Genomic DNA, 12,461 nt, shown 5'->3' on the forward strand with positions numbered 1-12,461 from the left:
ACTAACTAGCACTACTCCAGTACCCAGGTATCCCACTAGTTACGTAAGAAATTTTATGAATTTTTGTGTCATTTCCCTACAGCGGACGACTCCAGAAGATATTTATTGCTGAAAGTTTTTCAGCCATTTCTCTTTAGAACGTTAGGAGCGTCTGTCTAACTTCTGTAGTAACCTGGGGGTGGAAATTGCATCTTGCAGGAGCCACAGGGTAAAGAGTACATCTCGGATTAATCCATTGTGCAGAATGACAGAACAGCACCCACACGTCGCCCACAATCTAATGGGCCAGATGGGCAGAATTTGGCACGATGTTTCTCAGGAGGACATGCAACTACTCTGTTAATCAGTGCCAAGCCGAATAACTGATTTAAACGCTAAGATGCGTAAAATTATGCATATCACAAAACTAAAACTCATACTATCCTATGGCTACAATATTAGTAAATCAGATATGGAACTGGTCAATTCGTAAACATGTCTGTGTGAAACAATTCGTAGCGATATGAGAGAGAACGATCACATTGTATGTAAACCACGTGGCAGACTTCGGTTCATTGGTAAATAATCGGGAAATGAAACGTGTAATATGAGGCTGCTTACAAAACTATCATGTGACTCGAGCTGGAGTTCTGCTCAAGCCATCAGGAATTGTACAAAATAGGAATAAAAGGGGATATGAAATGTATAGAAGGAAGAGCATGTTGATTGGTTTTACTTCGTTTCTACCAATGGGAGAGCGGTTTGGTGATGCTAGAAAAATTGAATTAGCAGATACTTAAGGATACATGCAAAGTATTCGTAGAAAGTGCAATCGTTCATCTCGCACTTGTAATGGTACTTGAATTACGCAACCATTACGGCACATCACCTGAACCTCGCGATACCAGCCATATTCTACTGTGTTTCTGCAAAGTAGTTGACATATTTCTGAGACAACATTCAGATTTGATTTCATTTGTGATACATCGATATGTTTATATTGCAATGATATTATTCTTATGTGTATTCTTTCTTTTATCACTATGATCTTTGACGTACTTGTAACTTTGATTTTTGGGCGCGTAAGAGATTGTTAGTTAGTTGTTAAGTTGGTAGAGAGTTGAACGTCATGTTGGAAAGACGCTTAACGTAGTCAGCTTATAAAATGTCAACTTTAACAGTGACTGTGAGGAAGATATTTTCAAGTATGTTTTGTATTGTGAAGTGATGTTTGTGTGATACGTGATATTGCAATAAAAGCAATTAAAAGGAAGTGTAACTTAAATTCGGAGTGCTGATTATTCTTTACATCACTATTGTGCTAACTTTGAAAGGTTTAATCTTGAAGAATGTTTTGTGAAGCGCATCTACAAAACTTTTGGATATAGCAGAATAAAACCTAGGCCTTTTTGCATCCGAGCTTGGAATCATAACCACCTAAATTTTCAACGATTGAGCCATGATTTTACGACGAGACCACCGTGGGAAATACGAAAAGATGAGTGCCTAGTTTTTTCATTATTACATGAAATGACTTTATTAACTGTGTTCTAATGACACCTGCCACATAATATGACTGCTGTTGCCTGAAAATGCAGTATTTAGCAGCGTGAGCAACACCACAATCGTTATTAAAATTTTGACCTTTGTTTTGGTAGGGTTGTTAGACACTCTATACGTAATTGAACGATGAGAGTCCCTAACAACTGGTGAAATGGGTAGTACCTGAGTATGGATGCGGATGCGGATCTAGATGTGGATGGAGACAGAAATTGACTAGTGCTGCAAAAGTCAGTAGGCCATCTGCCACGTCATGGCACGAAAGTTGTAGCTGGAAGGGGTAGGGAACTGTGGGCAACGAGGGGCGGGGGGGGGGGGGGGGCACACCTCCGGCTTCCACGGAGAAGACGTCACTCATCGCCGGCGGCGGTAATTTCCTGCGCGGGCGCAGGCGCTGACGGACGGCCAGCAGGTGTCTGGAGGGCTTTATTTATACGGCGCAGCCGCCTGCCGGTTCTTTGAAGGAGGCGGAGCGCGGCACCAGCAGCACGCCCTCTGTCCGGAGGAGTGACGGGTCGTTAATGGCGCCGCTTCTGGCCGTAATCTGCCTGTGGGAGGCCCGCTCTGCTTTCCGCTGTTTCTTCTACCCAGTTCTGTGCATTAGGAAACAAAGCGAATAAAAGTTTTGGAGCGTACGCATGGTTTCGCGCCACGGAGCGTTTAGTTAAGAAACTTGTAATTAATTATAAATAAGTGGCTTATGATAAATGAAAAGCACCAGTTTGCGGCTTACAAGGCCATCTTATGACATTTACTGAGTATTACCACTAAAGAAGTTAAATGTTAGCAGACAACATTGGAAGAGAAGTAACACATCTAGCCTGAAGTAGAAACATACAGTAAGTAACATCTTTGCAGTAAATAGTAAAAACTGAAAAGTACATAAATAACGATGGAGTTGACAGGAAAACCTTTAGCACAAAATAGGAATAGCGTGCCTACATAACAGTTTCTATTAATAAACAAAACTAATAAAATAAGATAAAATTAGTACTAGACAAGGCTGCGTCAAGAGGTATGAAGCATGGAGAGTGATACACAACCAATTAAAAAGGAAGAGACAGTTGTCAATGTAAATACAGAATACATAAGGAACTTAAGCAAGACCAATAAGATAAACAGAAATTAATAAAGTAATAAAAATTTAGGATCCTAAATGACCAGACACAACTCAACACATCCCCTCCACTAAACTTCATAAAATCATCTTTGTTGCTCATTACTTCCCACACTCTCACTTCCTACATATTCCCATTTTCCTGTATTCATTAAGTTGTTTTATTTGTTGCAGTTGTCTTTGTATTCCACATAGGCTGTAGTTTCAATAGTTAAGGGTTTCCTTTTAACTTGTACTTGTATTACTGTCCATGTTTAACTCCCCTTGTAGTTGTCTCATCAAATACTGTTCATATTTAACTTTGCTCATGTATTTAATGAAAACTGGTACACAGCCGCTGCTTTGATTGTAATGTTACTGTTAAAATGCAGTACCACCACACTCTTAAACTGCAGGTTCCCTCAAACACCTCCATTTTCCTACATTTATTAAATTCTGTTTAACTTATCGATATTGCTTAAGTTCCTTATGTATTCTGTATTTACATTGACAACAGTCTCTTCTTTCGTAATTGGTTGTGTATCACTCTCCATGTTTCATATCTCTTGATGCAGCCTTGTCTAGTAATAATTTTATCTTATTTTATTAGTTTTGTTTATTAATAGAAACTGTTATGTAGGCATGCTATTCCTATTTTGTGCTAAAGGTTTCGCCTGTCAACTCCATTGTTATTTATGTACTGTTCACTTTTTACTATTTCATTGCTAAGATGTTACTTACTGTAGTTTATACTTCAGGCTAGATGTGTTACTTCTCTTCCAGTGTTGTCTGCTAACATTTAACTTCTTTGGTGATAATAGTAAATGTCTGAAGATGGCCTTGTAAGCCGAAAACCGGTTAGCAATAAAAGTAATATTGTAGAACAAAAGCAAACTGGTGCTTTTCATTTATTATAATGTTGTTTTACCAAGAACCGACGGAAGATTCTGTTAATAGGAAGGGGCTTATGGTCTAACGGCTCGTCCACATAGAGCTTATTACAGTGGAAGAGCTTTGGCAAGAATAATTGAGGTTCAACCAATGTTTTTATAAATCCGCGTGATATACACACATCAAAAAAAGTTATTCGTCACCTCGGTTCCGCGAGCTCCGGAACCTGTACAGGAAACTGGAATAGAGATCAACATAAAAATCATTTCCGCCCTTTTTATTACGGTACTTATGAAAACCACACATTGCATGCTGTACCATCATATAGCGAGACCTGCGGTGGTGGTGCTACAGATTGCTGTACACACCGGTACCTCTAATACCCAGTCGCACGTTCTCTTGCATTGATGCATGGTCCTGGCATACTGGCTGGCTCTGAGCACTATGGGACTTGACGTCTATGGTCATCAGCCCCTAGAACTTAGAACTACTTAAACCTAACTAACCTAAGGACATCACACACATCCATGCCCGAGGCAGGATTCGAACCTGCGACCGTAGCGGTCGCGCGGTTCCAGACTGTAGCGCCTAGAACCGCTCGGCCACCCCGACCGGTCCCTGGCACACTATCCACATGTTCATCAAGGCACTGTTGTCCCAGATTGTCCCACTCCTCAATGGCGATTCGGCGTAGATCCCTCAGAATGGTTGGTGGGTCACTTCGTCTATAAATAGCCCTTTTCAATCTATTCCAGTCATGTTCGATTGGGTTCACGTCTGGAGAACATGCTGGCCACTCTAGTCAAGCGATGTCGTTATCCTGAAGGAAGTAATTGAAAAGATGTGCACGATGGGGTGCCGAACTGCCGTCCATGAGAACGAATGCCTCGCCATTATGCTGCCGATATGGTTGCACCATCGATCGGAGGATGGGATTTATGTATCGAACAGACGTTACGGAGACTTCCCCGACCACCAGCGGCGTACGTCTGCCCCACATAATGCCACCCAAAAACAGCAGGAAACCACCTTGATAGTTTAGGTTAAGTAGTGTGTAAGTTTAGGGACTGATGACCTTAGCAGTTAAGTCCCATAAGATTTTTTTTTTTTTTAAGAAAAAAAACCTTGCTTCACTCGCTGGACAGTGTGTGTAAGGCATTCAGTCTGACCGGGTGGCCTCCAAACACGTCTCCGACGATTGTCTTCTAACATTCTACGTGGTGTCTGTTCGTTCTATATCGTGTCTCCCTACCACTTTCGCGCAACGACGCTCTGAACGTGTTTTTTAGGGAATTGACTAGTTTGAACCTGGGACCTGTTGCTGGTAAGGAGACGTCAGACCACACATGGCATGTAGAGTTCAGAAGAGTTCAGTGAGACTAGCGACGATATAACCAAATACTTAATGATTTCAGCGTCAGCTCCACTGCACTCCCTGTAAAAGAATCTTAATACTAACTAAATTTAGTGGAAGGGGTTCAAGGCTTTCCTATTTTTAGTTAGCTGGTAAAATAACGTCGAAAATGCAGTTAAGTTTACCATTGGAAATTTTATTCTATTCACAAAACATTGTTTATAAATTGCACTATTGATAAAAGGAAATGTTTTAATACAAGATGGTAAAAACCAACTGCGTTCAACAAAAATGTGAAGGAATATTCCCTGAATGGGTTTCCAAGTTCTACAATGGATCGAAGGATGACCTATGCCATATCACATCTATAATCTAGGTTTAAATTAAGTTTCACAAAAGAGAAAACTATCAAAATGCTCTAAAGTGACCCTCAATTATCTTTAATTACTTATCTAACTTGTCGTAAATTACAGTGGCTGATGTGGCTTCTCAATAACTATATAACAGAAAAATCATCGCGTTTCAGATTTTTACTTCAAGTGGCAAATGTGAACACCATGAGCTTTAATTGACGATCGACACTAGTATTACGCAAAAAGGGGGTGTAACAGATGAAACTTCTGCAGTTCTGAATGAAGCTTTATGCGCTGTTATGCGGCATCGCGTGCGTTCGTTACCTTGTCGGCGTTCGTCAGGGGGACGGCAGGCAGCACAGCTACGCTCACCTCGCCGTCTCGGAAGCAACTCCCTTAACTTCTCCTTACTACAATTTACCGAAGTTGGTTTAAAAAAACTATCTGACTGTGTTTTCGTCTGACCAATCAGGGTCTCAATGTTAACCTTAAGCTCCGCCTACAAAAATTCTGCCTATCCAATGAGAAACGTTATACTTTTCGTGGTGGGGTAATGTTTATAAAGTTTGCAACGTAACAGAGACGTGAAAAAGTCTCACGCTAAAACTTGCAGCTGGTGAGGTCCTTTTAGTGTTATCGTAAGATCTATACTGTTCTTCTGGAGGGCTCTATCTTTTAACATGGGCTGGGGGATGGTCCTGACGTAACAGAGACGCGAAAAAGTCTCACGCTAAAATTTGCGGTTGGGGTGGCCCTTTTTGTGTTATCGTAAGATCTATACTGTTCTTCTGGAGGGCTCTAGCTTTTAACATGGGCTGGGGGGTGGTCCTGACGTAACAGAGACGCGAAAAAGTCTCACGCTAAAACTTGCGGCTGGGGTGTGGTCCTAGCGGTTAGCTGGCGACATGGGTGTCCGTCTCTTATCGTAGGGCCTTCCAGCTTAACACGGTTCTGCTCTCGGCTTCCGTTCTCGTTTCTCCCCTCGGAACTGCGTCTGTCTCACGGTGGGAAGGTATGACATGCATTTAAGCATTCTTGTGTTAGTCTGTGGTATTCCATTTGCTCACTCGTTACTCGTATTACTTTGGTTAATTGAATGTCACGATTTATTCGGAGCTTTGTGACATACTACTGGATTTGCTTATCATGTCAGGGTTTTCATGGAAGCTGTTGGATTTGCATGACACCTTACAGTCTGGTTGAAGGCATATTCGACATTCATCGGTGAAGAGAACGTGATGCCAATCCTGAGCGGTCTATTCGGCACGTTGTTGGGCCCATCTCTACCGCGCAGCATGGCGTCATGGTTGCAAAGATGGATCTCGCCATGGACGTCGGGAGTGAAGTTGCGCATCATGCAGACTATTGCGCACAGCTTGAGTCTTAACACGACATCGTGTGGCTCCACGAAAAGCATTATACAACATGCTGGCGTTGCTGTCACGTTTCCTCCGAGCTGTCATCCGTAGGTAGCGGGCATCCACTGAAGGGGGCCTGAGCGAGGCATGTCATCGACAGTTCCTGTCTCTCTGTATCTCCTCCACGTCTGAACAACATCGCTTTGGTTCAGTCCGAGACGCCTGGACTCTTCCTTTGTCGAGAGCCCTTCCTGGCACAAAGTAACAATGCGGACTCGATCGAACCGTGGTATTGACAGTCTAGGCATGTCTGAACTACAGACAACACGAGCCGTATACCTCCTTCTTGGTGGAATGACTGGAACTGATCGGTTGTCGGGCCCCTCCGTCTAATAGGCGCTGCTCATGCATGTTTGTTGGGTGGGTTTAGTGACATCTCTGAACAGTCAATGGGACTGTGTCTGTGATACAATATCCACAGTCAACGCCTGCCTTCAGAGGTTCCAGGAAGCGGGGTGATGCAAAACCTTTTTGATATGTGTACATTGATCAGCAATTATATTACTAAACAGCCAAGAGGTCAGCAGATTCTGGTTACAAGTTTGATATCTCACTTACTTTATATTTCATACAGTTATTGAACAAATTTAAAACTTAATATACTTTCGTAACCTGATCATTAAGAGCTAACCTTACATTAAAAGTCTAACAGAATAAGACAAATATTAAAGTTACAAACTGTATACAGGTTTGTTCTTATTAAAAACGTTAAAAATTCGCTGCAGCGACGTGTACGACGTCGGGACAAGTAGTTTAATATCAGACACCTGGGGCGGCAAATATCGGGAAATACCGCAAAAGAATGTCACAAAAGGTGAGCATGTGACGTACCTTGCTGCAACTCCAGCGTTGGAGCGTGTCGGTTTTTACACCCGGTCATCCCAAACAAAGGCAGTTTTCACGTCGGTGTAGCTTTGGGCCTATGTACACGACTTTAGCGCTTGGGACTCAGGGTATGAATCTAGAATGTGACAGGCAGTATATGTACTTTTTTTGTTGCGTAAAATATTTATACGTTTATTTTGAGGTACGTTTCGCTATTTTATTTACCAGTCTCCCGGTCTCCATTGGTTTACTGTCTATGTCCAGTGCCACACAACATAAATCTAACATATTGCGTCACAGGTAAATCAGAACAAGCTTCCGAATTGCGTTTCTACCAGTAAATGACCTACATTTTCTTTGCTAAATAGTTCGTAAACAAAGAGAGAAGGTAGAGAATGAAAAAAAACCACAAAATTAGGGCAGCTCTTATTTGTCTTCTTTTGAGCTGACTGTGAAAAACTATATGTCTGTAAAACGGGAAAATATTTTACATTACATTCAAAGAACACATAATAAATGTTTTATCGGCATCTCAAAGACCCATTATTAACTTACTGATTTTCAAATCAAGTGTCTGTCCTTAAATTCTTGCTCTAAGGGGATAGACGGCTGCTAACTTGTTGATGAACAGAATATCTAATAATAAATCAATACTTAAATATACAACTCTCAAACCAACAGTATATTTACAACGTATAGCCGATTTTTTTATAGGATGGTATGTCGATTTTCTTCCTTCGATATATCTACACGTTTTGTCGCTACATCAAGGGCAGCTGATGAAATTTTTTAAATATCGATTTTTCTGATTCTCGATATTTTGGAAGATATCAACAGTTCTAGCCCTCAAGCGTTAGTGAAACAGTTTCATGTGTAGGCACATTTATTATAAAAGATCGCAAAGATTTTAGCTTATTCAGAGGTGCAGAGGCCGCCGGGCGCAATGCGCACGCGGCGTGACGAATGCTGACGCCCCGTCAGTGACGTTAAATAAAGATGGGGCACTCCACGCCCGCACCAACGTGGTGACCAAACCAAAGGTTCTACTGTCACCTCCGTCAACATGTTAGTTATCTAGTAAGTGGATCACAGGATGATGGGCTGTGATGTTATCCGTGCGTCTGGGTAAGACTACGAATTAACACGGTCCATCAGGTGATAGATAGTGGACGAAACGCGAGTGAGGGTAGCGATTTGAAGAGCAGAGGGAAAAAAGTGCCAAGGCTCGTGCCGTGGGAAAAAATCCTCTGCGACAGTGGGATGGGTAGTAAGAGCATAGTGGCTTACTAGCTGCGATAGTTCATGCAAGGTTGGATTTGTTAGTATGGGTATCATGCATCATTACCGTAGCAAGCGATGGCGATGTATCCCAGTTGCTGCAGCCGCTACATTCCTGGAACAATCAAGATCGTTATGCAGTAGTGGGAAATCGGCCATAGATCATCTCACTGTGTGGGGGATGTGTGGAGCTTGTCTGCATGTATTGTACGGTATGGCTTCCCTGCGTGGTGCCAGTTATTCGGCAGTCTATTTCAGCTGGATATCCAGTAATGGCGTCTGATTAACAGGGGCTCACCTGTACCGTTATGTTTGCGTGTGCTTGGCCGTAGATGTTAGGTCATTACAAATATGTCTTTTGGTCTTTTATGATTCCATCTATGGTTGTGGTCATAGTTCCCCAGATTCAGAATAAACGGGTTCTGCGAATGTCTGGAGTTTCTGTATAGTCTTGTGGTGAGTTTGTGGATTACCTCCGTGAGAGTCTCAAGTTGGTATTCCCGGTGAAGATCCGCGATGCGTGTGTATCGTGGAGCATTGCTTATGATTTTGAGTACTTTGTTTTGTATGAGCTGCAGACGGCGCAGGCGTGTAGGTGCAGCGTATCCCAAGACAGGAGCTGCGTACGTCATCAGGGGTCGGATAAGTGTCATGTACATGGACCTCGACACCCTTCTGTTCAGTGTGCTACGCCTGCTGAGCATAGGGTAGAGCTGTTTGAGCCTCGTGCTTGCTCGGTTGGTCATGTGTTGTATGTGGTCCCCCCCAGAGTAATTTCAGGTCCAGCCAGACACCGAGGAATTTGACTTTCTCGCGGAGACTTATTGGGCGTGCATGTAGAGTTATTGGTCTGCAGTATCGGTGTTTGTGCAGTTGGTTCGGTCTTCTAGTGAACAGAACGGCTTCGCACTTCTCGACATTTACTCTAACACGCCATTTCTCCAACCAAGGCTCAGCCACTCTGAGTACAGTCTGTAGGCGTGACGTAATGTTTGATGGTTTCCAATCTTGCGCGAGGATGGCTGTGTCATCCGCGTAGATTGCCATCGTTGTGTTGTGTGTGGTTGGGAGATCGTTTATGTAGAGGTTAAACAGTAGGGGCCCTAGGATGCTTCCCTGGGGTACTTCCGCGTGTATACAGTGACGTTGCTGCCAAACAAACGGGAGAGTAGGCGAAGCTGGCGCTGCCCGCCGGATGCTCTCCAGTAACCGAGTTCGGCTCCCACCTCAGCACTCTCCATGATCACCCCAGCCGGCAATCAGATGGGCTCTGCCGATGGTCGTCGTGGATGCCAGTTTTCAGGCAGAGAGGCCCTGATTGTCCGCCACTTATCGATAAGACTGCAGAGTCGGGCAGAAGGCAGCGCCTGCACACCTCGACTGGCCGGTGCGCAGATGGCAGTTTCTAAATCATAAGGGTTGATCCATTGCAGGTGTATTAAGAAACTAAAAACCCGCCTCGATTGTGAAAAAAACAACTAGTGTTAAGTGTTAACCCAGGTTTCGGCGTAGATAACTATACCTTCTTGAGAACAACAATAAAACCCACAAGTGCCTGAGAAGACCTTTGTCAATGATTAAAAGAACACCATAGCTTACATCACCTGGTTTAACACTTAACACTAGGTGCTTTATCGCAATCGAGGCGGGTTTTTAGTTTTTTAATATATTAACCAACGACTGCTGACGCGATGCGATGTTGAAGGTTCTTAAATTCGTACCATTGCCGGTGGCCTCTTTGTCAGTCTTGTCATCTGCGATGGCTCAGCGGACAGCAGAATCAGACCACGTATGTGGTATGCAACAAGTCCGGCTGCTCTGGTATTGCTAGTGTTGAATTTAGCAAGCACATAATAGACTCACCATTATCGAACAGCTCGTCATAGTCTCACTGAAACTTAGACTGTCATTCTAGCTGGTTCCTCGACACGAACAGAATGGCAGCATGACAGAATGTGTTTTTTGCTTTGAGCGTTGCCTATGATACAGAAGCGCGTATTTGTACCGCTTTACTGGACCTATAAGAACTCCTTACCTTCCTGTACCCGTGGTCTAGGGGTAGCGTCTTTGATTCATAATCAAAACGTTTTCTGTCCCGGGTTCGATCCCCGCCACTGCCTAAATTTTGATAAATAATCAGCATTGGCGGCCGAAGACTTCCGGCATAAGAAGTCAGCCTCATTCTGCCAACGACCTTGTCAAAGAGGGCGGAGGAGCGGATAGAGGTTCAGGGCACTCTCTTGTCCTAGGGGTGGGAAATTGCCCCTAAAGGCGGAAGAATCAGCAATGATCAACGACATGAGGATGCAGAAGGCAATGGAAACCGCTGCATTAAAGACACGTAACGTGTATCCACAGGACATGAGGCCTGTAATTGAAAAAGTGTCATGATGATCTCTCCATTGGCAAAACATTCCGGAATAGTCCCCCGTTCGGATCTCCGGGAGGGGACTGCCAAGGGGGAGGTTACCATGAGAAAAAGATTGAATAATCAACGAAAGGATAACGTTCTACGAGTCGGGGCGTGGAATGTCAGAAACTTGAACGTGGTAGGGAAACTAGAAAATCTGAAAAGGGAAATGCAAAGGCTCAATCTAGATATAGTAGGGGTCAGTGAAGTGAAGTGGAAGGAAGACAAGGATTTCTGGTCAGATGAGTATCGGGTAATATCAACAGCAGCAGGAATTGGTATAACACGTGTAGGATTCGTTATGAATAGGAAGGTAGGGCAGAGGGTGTGTTACTGTGAACAGTTCAGTGGCCGGGTTGTTCTAATCAGAATCGACAGCAGACCAACACCGACAACGACAGTCAGGTATACATGCCGACGTCGCAAGCAGAAGATGAACAGATAGAGAAAGTGTATGAGGATATTGAAAGGGTAATACAGTATGTAAAGGGGGACGAAAACCTAATAGTCATGGAAGACTGGAATGCAGTTGTAGAGGAAGGAGTAGGAGAAAAGGTTACAGGAGAATATGGGCTTGGGACGAGGAATGAAAGAGGAGAAATACTAATTGAGTTTTGTAATAAGTTTCAGCTAGTAACAGCGAATACCCTGTTCAAGAATCACAAGAGGAGGAGGTATACTTGGAAAAGGGCGGGAGATACTGGAAGATTTCGATTAGATTACATCATGGTCAGACAGAGATTCCGAAATTAGATACTGGATTGTAAGGCGTACCCAGAAGCAGATATAGACTCAGATCACAATATAGTAGTGATGAAGAGTAGGCTGAAGTTCAAGACATTAGTCAGGAAGAATCAATACGCAAAGAAGTGGGATACGGAAGTACTAAGGAATGACGAGATACGTTTGAAGTTCTCTAACGCTATAGATACAGCAATAAGGAATAGCGCAGTAGGCAGTACAGTTGAAGAGGAATCGACATCTCTAAAAAAGGCCATCACAGAAGTTGGGAAGGAAAACATAGGTACAAAGAAGGTAGCTGCGAAGAAACCATGGGTAACAGAAGAAATACTTCAGTTGATTGATGAAAGGAGGAAGTACAAACATGTTCCGGGAAAATCAGGAATACAGAAATAAAAGTCGCGGAGGAATGAAATAAATAGGAAGTGCAGGGAAGCTAGGACGAAATGGCTGCAGGAAAAATGTGAAGACATCGAAAAAGATATGATTGTCGGAAGGACAGACTCAGCATACAGGAAAGTCAAAACAACCTTTGGTGACATTAAAAGCAACGGTG

This window comes from Schistocerca piceifrons, chromosome 4 (assembly GCF_021461385.2).
Source record: "Schistocerca piceifrons isolate TAMUIC-IGC-003096 chromosome 4, iqSchPice1.1, whole genome shotgun sequence".
Taxonomy (NCBI): Eukaryota; Metazoa; Arthropoda; class Insecta; order Orthoptera; family Acrididae; genus Schistocerca; species Schistocerca piceifrons.